This window comes from Mustela nigripes, chromosome 3 (genome assembly GCF_022355385.1).
Source record: "Mustela nigripes isolate SB6536 chromosome 3, MUSNIG.SB6536, whole genome shotgun sequence".
Classification (NCBI taxonomy): domain Eukaryota; kingdom Metazoa; phylum Chordata; class Mammalia; order Carnivora; family Mustelidae; genus Mustela; species Mustela nigripes.
The window spans coordinates 124,326,716-124,338,901 of NC_081559.1; positions in this window are offsets into that span (position 1 = coordinate 124,326,716).

Sequence of the window (12,186 nt, forward strand, 5' to 3'; positions counted from 1 at the left end):
GGCTTTATGGATAGTAAAACAGTAGGAAAAAAGACTTAAGGAAAGGAACATGGATGTCATGTCAGGAATGGTGTTTAAAGGTGGAGAATGGAGCACGTTGTTGAGCTAGAGGCATTGATGGGAGATGAGGGGTTTGAAGAACTTAGAACGAAGTTTAGGTATTATCTTACTTGCAATGGAAAGTCACCTGGGGCTTTGGAAAACTGACTTGACCAGTGTGATTTATAATAAAAATATATATTTGTTCTTCATCTAATTTCTGGCACAGAGCTCCAAAAACTGTTGGAATTTCCTGTGATAAAAACTATAAAGATGTCTCTTGTTATGTTAATGAGGCGTCTTTGTGAAGCACTAAAGGATGGGAGCTAGTTGCCCATTGAACCAGCTGTATGATTGGAGGGTGGCAACTTTCACTGTCACCCTCCTGACCTCTGGTTGTTAAATCAATCACCAATGACCAATGATTTAATCAGTCATGCCTATGTAATGAAGCTTCCCTGGAAACCCAAAAGGACCATGTTCAAGAGCTTCCAGGCTGGTGAATACGCAGAGATTCAAGGAGACTGGCACACCTGTAGAAAGAATGGAAGGTCCATGCCCCTTCCCCATACCTTGTCCTATGCACTTCTTCCATCTGACTATTTCTGAGTTACATTCTTTTGTAATAAGAAAATAAATCTAGAAAATAAAATGATGTAATCTAGAAAATAAAATGATCAGTTAGGCTTATTGTAAACCTTAAACAACAGAAAATATAACAATTAATCATGACTAATAAATCAATAGTGGGGATAAGTAATATTCATGAAAAAGAACTAAATTAATCCAAAAAGACAGAAAAAGAAGAATAAAGAAACAAAACAGATGGTACCAATAGAGAACAAGATGGTAATCTTAAAACGAATCATATCAGTAATTCCACTGTATGAAAGTGGTCTAAAGACACAAATTAACAGGCAGAAATTTACAGATTGAGTACAAAAGCAAAACTTAACTGTATACTATCTATAAGAAATCTATTTTAAATATAAAGACACAGCTCAGTGGGGCACCTGGTTAAGCCTCTGCCTTTTGTTCAGGTCATGATCTCAGGGTCCTGGGATCAAGTCCTGCATTGGACTCTCTGCTCAGCAGGGAGCCTGCTTCCCTCTCTCTCTGCCTGCCTCTCTGCCTACTTGTGATCTCTGTCTGTCAAATAAATAAAATCTTAAAAAAAAAAAAAGTTATGTGATGTAACTAAGGCAGAATATAGCATTAAGTGATCATATTAGAAAAGACAGAAAGAGGGGCACCTGCGTGGCTCAGTGGGTTAAAGTCTCTGCCTTGGCCTCAGGTCATGATCCCAGGGTCCTGGGATGGAGCCCCTCATCAGGCTCTCTGCTCAGCAGGGAACCTGCTTCCCTTCTTCTCTCTCTGTCTACTTGTGATCTCTGTCTGTCAAATAAATAAATAAAATCTTAAAGAAAAAAATACAAAAGATCTAAAATCAATGACCTAATGTAGTGAGAAAAAGAACAATTTAAATCCAAAAAAGGAGAAGGCAAGAAATAATGATGTCTAAAATCAATGTAACAGAAAACACATAAATGAGAGAAAACTAGTAAAATAAAAGGCCAGTTATTTTAAAAGATAAATAAAATTGATACATTTCTAGTTAGACCAGTAAAGTAAGCCAGAAAGGAAACACAAATGAGCAATGTCAGAAATCTAAAGAAGGGGCACTGGGTGGCTCATTCAAGTGTCTGCCTCTGGCTCAGATCATGATCCCAGGGTCCTGGGATCCAGCCCCACATCAGGCTCCCTGCTCAGCGGGAAGCCTGCTTCTCCCTCCCCCACTCCCCCGTGCTTATGTTCCCTCTCTTGCTGTGTCTTTCTCCGTCAAATAAATAAATAAAATCTTAAAAAAAAAAATCTAAAGGAGATATCACTGCAAATCTTATAAGTATTAGAAGAATAATATAGTATTATGAGCAATTATGTGCCAATAAATTCAATAGCTTAGATGAAATGAAAACATTCCCTAAAATACACTACCAAGATGCAGAGAAGAAGAAATAGGATATCTGAATAATCCTATATCTATGAAAAATTTGATTTCTTGGTTGAAAATATTCAAAGAACAACCCAGCCCCAGAAACAACCTTGGTTTCATTTGTGAATCATACTAATCCTACACAAAAACTGCTTCACATAAAAAGAGTTCTGAATACCTCTCTACTCATTTGTTGAGACCAAATTTATCTTAATAACAAAACTAGACAAAGACACAGCCGTGTCTTTACATCTAAAGATGTAAAAATCTTTAACAAAATGCTAACACATTGAATCCAGGAGTATCTAAAAAGGATAATAAATCATTAATAGAGTCTACCTCATGTATATAAAGTTGGCTTAATGTTAAAAATAACCAATACAATTCATCATCCTAACAGAATAAAGGGGAGGGATATATGAATATTTTGGATGAAAATGAAAACACAGCAAATTACCAGTGTATCACCAATCAGAATTGTTATAAATAAAAACAAAATATTAAAAGTAAGCATGGATGTGGTACAACTGGCCATTCCTTTATTGGAGGATACATACATGTTGCAATTTCTTTGGAAAACCATACATTCATTCCTTACAAAATTAAACACATCTCAGCATACAGATGAGCAATTGTTCTCTTAGATGTTCATATTTATACAAGTGAAATGAAAACATATCCACCCAAAATTTGTGTAGAAATGTTAATCATAAAGCTTCAAACTGGAAACAACTGTTAGGTACATCGAATGTGAATTCATCACAGAAACTGTGAGTATCTTTCCAACAGAATACTACTCAGCAGTAAAATATAATTAACTTTCTGTACATGCAACAATATTGATAAATTTCAAAAAAATTAGTTGAATAAAAGAAATCGGACCCAAAAAACACATATTGTATGACTCCATTTACATTATTTTCAAATAGGCAAAGTGAAAGTCTAAGTATAGAAAACCCATCAGGGGATGCTTGGGAGCCGTCCTGGTGGAGGGGAGTTAAATGGAAAGAGTAATGGGAAAATGTGAGGGGTAATATATGCTAAATCTTGAGTCTGACTGTGATTACATGAGTATATAGCATACAGTTGTCAAACTCATTGTACTATGTGTTTGAAATCAGTGTAATAAACCCATAAAGTTGACTTAAAAATTTAAAGAAAGCCAATAGAAGACAGTAGCTGACAAATATAAAGAAGAAATCTTGTCCAGGAACTTTCTGAGGAAATGAGAGCTCAATTCACATTTTTGGTTTACCTCTGCTAACACAAATGTAAACCCAGAAACGTCCAGGGCTGATTTAAGAACTTAATAAATACAAATATCACAAGATCATCAGCAGGTTTATTCAGTGTTGTCCTTCTACCTCATTTTTACTTTGTCAATCTCTTTTCCATTTGCAATATTAGAAGTTAATCTCACTTGAATTAGCGACCTATATTGTTCCAAACCACAGGAGAAAGAGGTGTTATGTAAAATATTGGTATGGCAAAACTGCATTGTAAAATAGAGCTTTGGGGGCACCTGCGTGGCTCAGTGTTTTAGGCATCTGACTCTTGATTTCAGCTCAGGTCATGATCTCAGGGTCATGAGAAATCAAGTCCTGTGCTTGGCTCTGTGCTGGGTGTGAAGCCTGCTTAAGATTCTTTCTTCCTCTCCTTCTGCCCCTCTCCCTGCTCTCTCCCACTCTCAAAAATAAATAAATAAATAAATAAATAAGTAAAATAAACGATAGTGTATTTATAAAAGTAATATATATTATAAAAATTACAAAACAAAAAAAGTCATTTATTTCATTTATAATTATGTATCTCACTAATCATATATATATATATGAGTGACTACTATGTGTCAGGTATTGTGCTAGTGACTACTATGTGTCAGGTATTGTGCTAGCCGTAATGAGGAAACCAAAGTCCTTTCCCAGATGGGAGAGATAGCCATTAATCCAATAATACACAAATGTGCATAGTGTTTTATAGTGTGTTGTAACCTCCTTTTGTATTTAACAATATATTGCAAATCTATTTCCATGTCATTTATATTTTTTTCATAATTTTTAATGTCTGCTTAGTATCCAACTTTATGGTTCTACCTTTTTTTTTTTTTAGCCAAATTTTATTTTATTACCTATTTAAGAATCCTCCTTCAACCTTCTATTTTTGCTGTTCTTAATGATAATACCAGTGTAGCAAAATCTATGTACCTATCAGAAGTATTTTCCAAGGGTGATAATTCTAAGAAATAAACTTAGTTAAAAGATATAGATTCTAAATAATTTGACATGTATTGCTACATCTGTGATTTTATGTTATACATTTTATAGACTTATATGTTTATGTGGTCAGGTTCATGTGATCTTGCATCATCAATGCAAAAGAAACACATTTAATTGTGTCCACTGAGACTTTGCCTCCCCTGAACTGAATGCCTATAAAATGTTCCTGTCTAGGGAAATGAGGTACGGAAACTACTGGTTGTTCTAGTTTTGAATGGTCACAATTCAACCTTTAAAACTTCCATGTTTCTGCTAATTAGCCACACGAACAGATACTACACAAACAGCATTATGAAAAAATAATTTTAACATGAGTTCCTCTGTTGTTGCAACCAATCACATTCTCCAAAATTTAACCTGGGAAATATAAACGCAGAAAAAAAGAACAGTCTGGACTAAGGCTAGTGCTAATTGTCCAGAATTTCTTGTTGATTTTTCTTGGCGGGTATTTTTAGGCTAACTCTGTTTCTTAGAAAACACATGGACATTCCCTTCTCATTCAGTTGATGTAAATATTTTTGACATTAATGGGATACTACATGAAGACCAAGTACACAAAATATCAGCTTATAAACTGATAGCAGTAGAAACAACAATTCACAACTAGAATTTACATAAATTCTTTTTGCCCTGTTTCCAATGGATAGAGCTAAAAAACACTCAATTGCAGACACAATCTAACTCATTACACAAAATAAGGACTCTGTGTTCTTTTCCAACTCTTTAGGTAATTTCTTTTGAGATTGAAAGTAACTTTATAACACTTTTCAAGGAAGGAAGCCTTTCCTTTTAAAAGGTGTTTATCTTTAAATGTAATGAATAAGCCTTTTTGTTTTTTTCCTTGTAAAAGGCATTCTAAAGATCGCAACAGGTTCAGAATTACAATGTTCTGCTCATCATCAGAAACTTAGGAATGCTAAGAGATAGTAGTCAAGTGTGCTAGAAAACCTATCTCATACCAGTTCAGGTTTTCTTTGTAATAAATTTCCTAATCCCCATCCGAACAAACCATATCACTTTTTTTTTTTTTTAACAAATCTAAAATGAAAGGCTTATAGGCATAGACAAATATTGACCTGTAAAATCCTCAAAGATCCCCATATTCTGACAATGGCAACCTACTCACAGCAGAGGACTAGGGAAGGATTAGGGAAAAATACAGTTTTTCGTTAATGGCACTCAACATTGTCATTATATTCCTCCAAATTCAGATCTTCTTAAGCTTAGTGGTTGCTGATAATAATAATTTCAACAGCAATAATAATCATTTCTTCATTAAAATTGTGATAATTTAAGGTATTTTAAACTGGTGTCTACCTTAGACATGGATCTCTCCTCTACTCAAATCATGACTTTAAGCTATAGGTTGTATATATTTATAAGCTGAGTGAATTTAGGCTATGTTTGTATTAGACCTTGTGTGATATACTGTGAAACTTAAAGATAAAATCCTAATGATTCCCCTAACAGGGCGTGTTAGACTTCCTAGTCACATAATACAGTAGAATTCAAAATATTTAAACCATTTGATTTACTCTTTTATCACTTAAAAGAGCACATAATTGTGAGTTTGGTCTATTGAATATTCTGAGTGTCCTTGGCTGTGGCATCATTCCCTAACTGTACCCACGTTCAAATTTGTATCAGTTGGGATGCCTTGGCTTCAAGAAAAAGAATTCTGAATTATAAGTGACTTCAATAACAGAGGTCATTAGGGTGCCTGGGGTGGCTCAGATGTTAAGCGTCTGCCTTTGGCTCAGGTCATGATCCTAGGATCCTGGGATCCAGCACACCTGTGGGGCAGGTGGGCTCCTTGCTCAGCAGGGAGGCTACTTCTCCCTCCCCTTTGCCCCCCCCCCGCTTATGATTGTGGACAGATGCACGTGCCCCCCCCCCCCGTCAAATAAATAAATAAAATCTTAAGATGACAACAACAACAGAGGTTCATTAATAAAACTAAAGCTGCAAAAATCCCAGGTTTGGGGCTTCAGCAGGTTTGCAAGGCAGAGGTCTCACCTGACTGGAGGGCGCCTCTCTGATTCTGCTCACTTCACCATCCTAGGAGGTTGGGGGTCACAGCCACAGACCACACCTCCACTTATCAGAACCCCAAATTTGTGAGACACCAGCAGTTTCTTTTGTGGACATCTCACTCTTATCAAGGAAGAAGAAGTGTCAAAGAACGATCCTAGCTCCCAACCCCCCAAATGGATTTCTCCTCAAGTCTCCTTGGCCAGAACAAGGTCATCAGCAAAGCCTCACCTGAAAAGGAAATCAGAAAGCTAGTTTCTAGGATTTCAACCTTAGTAGTGCGGGAGGCAAGCTCTGGACTACTAGAGAGGAGCTGGAGAAAGGCTGTTGGCCAGGCAACTATGGCACTTTCCGAGTAAAGGGAAAAAGATGATGATTTCACTTGTGACTCTTATTATTTTGGGGTTTTGATAGAGGCTATGGAAAGAGAGAGGAAAGCATTTCCCATATCAATTTACTTTCTTACTTTGTGAGACAACTGTTTCACAACTTCCCTTCTCCTCACATTTCTAGAAGTCCCCTTCCCTACCATCATTCTCCAGTCTATGGACTTTGTCCTTGTTTCAGTTACAAACTAGAAGGATTCCAAAAAGGATTTCCTGGTGTCCTTGTCATTCAACCCTACTACCACTACCTTCTGGGACCTGAACACAGGAGTGACCGTCTGCATTTTTGATTTGGTCGATAGACTCTCTTTTGTTGCCAGTTTCCAAAGGTACCCAGGGGATCTCATCTTTTCTCATCTTCAAGGTCTCAACTCCCCAGACACACTCATCTCTCTCCCGTCTCAGCTGGAGTCATCTTGTCAATATGCCAATATGCTGTAATTGCCTTCTTCTTAATAAAACAAAAGAAAAATCACCCTGGACTCTCGATATTCCTATAGGAATCCCAGTGTTTTTATAGTCCATTTTTATAGTAAAACATTTGGAAAGATTTGGCTCTACCAGTTGCTGCTTCTTTACCTTATTTTCACCTCAACTTAGTCCAATCGGGCTTGGAACCTGCAGATTCGCTAAAACCATGTTATTATTAACTATTTACTTTGACAAATCTAACAAGTCCAGTTTTTCTCAGCCACCAGCTTTTGAGACAGCTGAATGTCTTCCTCTTGAAAGCACTTCTTCCCTTGGCTTCAGGGGACTGCATTGGTCTGGCTTTCTTCTCATCCATTTGTAGCTCTTTCTTGCCTTCTCAATGTGGAAGCCATGGGGGACCCAAGCTTTGGCTGTGTTCTATTTTTCATTCCTCCACTCAGGCTTGGGGGTCCTCCTCAGAGCTCTCAGATTTAAACACCCTGAGCTCCTCACCAGCTTTCTCTTGTGTACCTATCCATCTACTTGACATATCCTCCAATAGACAACTCTTCCAAATCAGAACTTGATTGGCACCCATCACCAACTCCTTCCCGGGTCCCCAGTAAATAATCATCTCTATTCTTCTGGGTACACAGGGGAAATTCAGCATTTATTCTTGATTCTTCCCTTTCCCTCATCCTCCGCAGCTATTCTACCAGCAAGTTTGGTCATATATACACATTTTCCCCACTTCCATTGCTGCCTACCATCATCATCTTTAACGTTGATTATGCATTGGCCTCCAAGCTGGTCTCCATGCTTCCACTCTTGTTCATCTATAATATAGTGTTCACATGACTTCCTATATCACTCCCCCCCAAATCCAAAATTGTGCCTTGACCTGTAACACCTGCTTGCTCTGGCTCCCTCCCTGACTCTACACTTACCTTCTGTATGCTTCTTTTTAACTACTGCCTTCCAGACACAGTATCTCCTAATTGTTCTTTGCACGAGTCATGCTTATTTTATTCTGAAAGTTTTTCCAGTTGCTGTCCACTCTGCCAAGAGTAATGGTCTTGCAGCCACTCTTCTCATGCCTTGCACCCTGCTGAATTTCCATCTGTATGCAGACCCTATGTCAAGAAGTCTTCAGTGCTCGTCTTACCTTCAGTTGTACCTCTCAGCATCATTCCCACATTAATTTCTATTTCCTTACTCTGCTGAATTTTTTTCATTTTGCTTATCTCTATATTATATTAAATGTTTATTTGTTGTATGTATATTATGTGTACTTGTTTACTACAGTGTAAGCTCTATAAGGACAGTTGTTTTTATTGCTATGTCCCCATCACATAAAATAGTGCTTACTCATAGTAATCAATACTATATATTTGTTGAATGAATGAATGAATGAAAAAACTGGAACCCCTTTTTAACATTGTTGGGGAGAAAAGAATGGCTTCTAGGAGTATGAAAACCCTGCATTATATGAGATCTTAAATAGTAAATATATTTAGCGATAGACTGGCAATACGTCCATACAGATTCTACTTATAAACTTCTAGGAGAACAGGGAGTGTATGTATTTTATTCAATTTGCTTAGCCACTAAAGAACTAACTATATCATAGAGTCTCAGGACCATGGTGAGAAGGGCATCATTATTATATATTTGATTGCCAAGTATTTTTTGAATCTTTAACCAAAGGTTTTTCCTGATAAAACCATACTGAAAATAACAGGAAATATACACATCTGTATATAAGAAAAGATCCCATAGCTTTGTTTTAAAAGCTCATACCAAATCCAACTCTGGAACTCCACTGTGATGAGAAGCCTGACCTAAAGAATATTTTATTGGTCTCAGCCTGGGGTTCCACAAGCAGCAGGGGCCATGTAAACTTTGCAATGTTCAGTAAATAGAAAGTAAAACCTCTGTGGTCCTTGGAAAGACATGTGACCCCAACCCAAGTGCTCAACAAAAGAACAGGGGTCTTTACTGCAGCTCTCATCAACTCAGGTTTTTGACCTCTTATAAGTTGCATGGAATGTAGGCCCCGATCTTCACTTGAGGCAACCTGTCCCTCTCACACTTTGTTCCCCAGTCAGTTCTTTAGTCTCAGAGTTTCTGAGATCCTTCTGAGCCCTTGGACAGTTCAAGTCACTTCAAAAGCAAAAGTTCCCAATTTTATAAGAGGAGCAAGGACTAAAGGACAACACACTTCGATTTTCCGAATGCTTTTATAGCAGGCAGAATAGTCCACTAATCCGCAAATTACCATCTCCATTTACTTTCTGCATGGACATAATGTGTATCCTCTGCCTTAGGACAAACACATCTGTTGCCACATATATTGCATGTAGTCTGGGGGCTCCAAGATTCTATAATGACTGAGGCATTGATGATAGCATGAAAAGATGACTCAGTGACAGGAAAGGACAATGATGTGACTGTTACCATTGTTACCAAGTAATAAAGATGTAACTATTGTATACTGCTACTTCGAAAATCTATCCAATATGATCAGTGTCAACAATTATTTAATTATGATGTTTCATGTTGGTGTTAATAGGAATGCAAGTCATAAGAAGAGAAAGTCATCCTTTTAATAAAGTAAGTGGCTTTAAATGATTCTTGAACACTTTCACAGAAGGTCAGCCTCAGAGGCTAAGGATATAAAAATGAATAAAACATAGCCCCTTCTCAAAGAATCACAGCTTAGAACAATACCTCTTTAGCAGAAAATGTGACAATTTACACATTACATTTTTGTTTCCTTGAGATATTCAGCATCACTTTCATTAAAGAGATATCATTATGTGTAATCCTTAATTTTCTACAGAATTAATAAAAAAGTAATTTATCAAATTTGGTTCATCAATAAGGAGATGGTAGGAAAAACTAGCAACAGCATATCATATCATTTCAGTAACAGATCTTTAGAATGCAATTATAATCTAATTTTCACATTGCTAGAATCCAAATTTCCATCTAAAGTAAAAATTAATATAATCGCTACAGAAATTCTGACTCCCAAAGCTTACATTTTGTGACAGAAGTGGAAAGGAACTTTATATTTTCTTATGAGGATGCACTTATCTCACTGTAATTATTAACAAAGTATTCCCTATATGGGTTTCTATGAATGTTCTTGTATTATGCTAGGTGAGAAACATGTAAATAAGTTTTTTGGTTTTGTTTCTGTTTTTTGGAGCCACAGTAGTTTTGCTAGTAAGAGCATTGTTGTGATACCTGATGACAAGCATACTTTAGAGGTGCATAATCTATTGGTTCTATGGAATTTTATAGAACCTATCAGAAAGCTGCAACACTTGTTAACAGTTGGGGTAGGAAAGCTCTTGATAATTATTTGGCTAAATGGAAGTTACTGGAAAGCTACTTGAAATATATTTTATGTTACTATGGCACAAACAGAGATACAAATATTTTTAGATTTTTGTATACTCAGACTGACAATTTTGTTCCGTATGAAACACAGTATTTCTGAGACTGATGTCTAAGTTGAAATGGTTCTAATACTCTTTTAACGTACTGCATGTTTTGGCTATGAGATTACTTTTGAGCAAAAATGCTCCCCATAAATTTACAAATATCTAAGCCAGAGATTTGGTGATTCTTATGCAGTATCACTTCTAATTTCTAAAAGGGAAGGATATAATTGATAAACATTAGAAATACAATGTAAATATTTACATTTGAAAGAGAATTTAGAGGGAGGAGTCAAGATGGCGGAGAAGTAGCAGACTGAGACTACTTCAGCTAGCCGGAGATCAGCTAGATAGCTTATCTAAAGATTGCAAACACCTGAAAATCCATCGGCAGATTGAAGAGAAGAACAGCAATTCTGGAAACAGAAAAACAACCACTTTCTGAAAGGTAGGACCAGCAGAGAAGTGAATCCAAAGCGAAGGGAAGATAGATGCCGGGGGGAGGGGCTGGCTCCCGGAAAGTGGCGGAGCAACGGCGCACAAAATCAGGACTTTTAAAAGTCTGTTTCGCTGAGGGACATCGCCCCAGAGGCTAAACCGGGGCAAAGCCCACACGGGGTCAGCGTGGCCTCAGGTCCCACAGGGTCACAGAAGGATCGGGGGTGTCTGAGTGTCGCAGAGCTTGCGGGTATTGGAACGGGAAAGCCGGCTACAGAGACAGAGCTGACAGTAAGCTCGCAGCTCGGGGTGACCTTGAACCGGTCGCAGGCTCAGTGAGCTCGGAGCGCAGCCGGAGGTCAGGCAGACAGGAGTAACTGGGCGCTGTTCTCTGAGGGCGCACTGAGGAATGTGGCCCTGGGCTCTCGGCTCCTCCGGGCCGGAGATCAGGAGGACGCCATTTGTATTCCCCATCCTCTGGAACTCTACAGAAAGCGCTCAGGGAACAAAAGCTCCTGAAAGCAAACCTGAGTGGATTACTCACCCGGGCCCCTGGTAAGGGCAGTGGAATTCCGCCTGGGGCAAAGACACTTGAGAATCACTACAAAAGGCCCCTCCCCCAGAAGATCAACAAGAAATCCAGCCGAGACCAAGTTCACCTACCAAGGAGTGCGGTATCAATACCAAGGAGAGCAGCAGAATTCCAGAGGAGGAGAAAGCAAAGCATGGAACTCATGGCTTTTTCCCTGTGATTTTTTTTGTCTTGCAGTTAATTTAAATTTTTTTTTTAATTTTTTTTTTTTTCTTTTTTAACGTTTTTTAACTAGTTTATCTAATATATATATTTTTTCTATTTTGTATTTTTCTTATTTGTTTTCTTTTTTTTAAATTCTTTTCATTTCTTTTTTTTTTCTTTTTTCTTTTTTTTATTCTTTCTTCCTTATTGAACCTCTTTTTATCCCCTTTCTCCCCCTTCACGATTTGGGAATCTCTTCTAATTTGGTTAAAGCATATTTTCCTGGGGTTGTTGCCACCCTTTTAGAATTTTACTTGCCCCTTCATATACTCTTATCTGGACAAAATGACAAGAAGGAAAAATTCAACACAAAAAAAAGAACAAGAGGCAGTACCGAAGGCTAGGGACCTAATCAATACAGACATTG